Raw genomic sequence first — 1,217 nt, 5'->3', positions numbered from 1 at the left:
GTTATGTTGGCATTTGTATTATCAATTAATTATCTCCTCCTCTCTCTTTTTTTCCTTTTTCGTCTTTTTATTTTGACTATCATTTCTCTCTCTTTTCCTTGTCTGTATGTGTGTCCTTTCTTCTCCATTAGTATAATGTCCTTTCTTCTCCATTAGTATAATGGCGCTAATATTCAATTACTTGATCTTCCTGGCATCATCGAAGGAGCCTCACAAGGTAAAGGGAGGGGGCGGCAGGTGATATCGGTAGCGCGTACAGCTGATGTTATTCTAATGATGTTGGATGCCAGCAAAGGAGAAATTCAAAAGTAAACAAACGCTCTTGTGAATTATTTCATATATGATGTGTCCTCTAACAAACTTTCAATAATGATAATATTAGCATGATGTGTGTGTGTGTATACACGTATATATAATCTTAATACAGGGCACTGTTAGAGAAGGAGTTGGAGAGTGTTGCTATCAGACTGAATAAAAGACCACCTGATATTTACTTTAAGGTAGATATACACATATAGCTTATGCTAATGCACACTATAGTAACTTGTATTATTATTATTATGGCCAAGCTTTTGGTCCATAGCTTTGCTTTTATTTTTTTCCCAAATGGTCTTACATTGCTGGCAGAATATATTTTATTGTGGTAGACAGTTTATAGAAGGAAAGGAAGGAAGTGTGTTGATTGTAGTAGTAGTAGGGATTTCACTGGTTTCATTTCCTTTAGTACATGTACATGTACCTGGTACATCTATTCAGAGCCCACTGTGAATACATGTACATGTACTATACATAGTACTTTAATTGTCATAGACTTGTCTGAAGAATTTCTGCCTTTTCCACTTTTTCATTTTAATTCTTAATGTGTACTTGCCTGAAGTGACACTGTGTGTGTTATGATACAGTATATGCTTTCAATACACGTTTGAATGAGCATTTACACACACACACATTACGTACTATTTTCAATACGCTCAGTATCCAACATGTACATGTACATTATACATGTACACGTACATGCTTGGATGTAGACATACATATCACTACTGTTTCTGTATAGCTATGATCTTTATATAGAGTGAATGAGTGTGGTTGAAATGCTATTTGCTTTTGGTGTCTGTAATCTGATATTCTTGTACTGAAACTTCTGGGACTACATGCCATGCATTTCTAATTATTGTTTATCTTCCTTCTCGCGCCAGATAAAGAAAGGGGATCCT

The 1,217-nt window shown here is 35.3% G+C and overlaps 1 long non-coding RNA gene across 1 annotated transcript; it reads left to right on the top strand.

Annotated features, from left to right (window-relative positions):
- The first annotated feature begins 107 nt into the window (after positions 1-107).
- LOC109593377 (uncharacterized) lies at positions 108-629 on the top strand. Its single transcript, XR_002190924.1, has 2 exons — positions 108-308; positions 428-629. It is a non-coding gene; the product is annotated as an uncharacterized LOC109593377 (long non-coding RNA).
- Positions 630-1,217: the final 588 nt, after the last annotated feature.

The sequence above is a fragment of the Amphimedon queenslandica genome, unplaced genomic scaffold, assembly GCF_000090795.2.
Source record: "Amphimedon queenslandica unplaced genomic scaffold, v1.1 AMPQUscaffold_1793_Cont26202, whole genome shotgun sequence".
NCBI lineage: Eukaryota > Metazoa > Porifera > Demospongiae > Haplosclerida > Niphatidae > Amphimedon > Amphimedon queenslandica.
The sequence above is the reverse complement of the archived record's forward strand: the minus strand, read 5'-3'. Positions and strand labels throughout refer to the sequence as shown.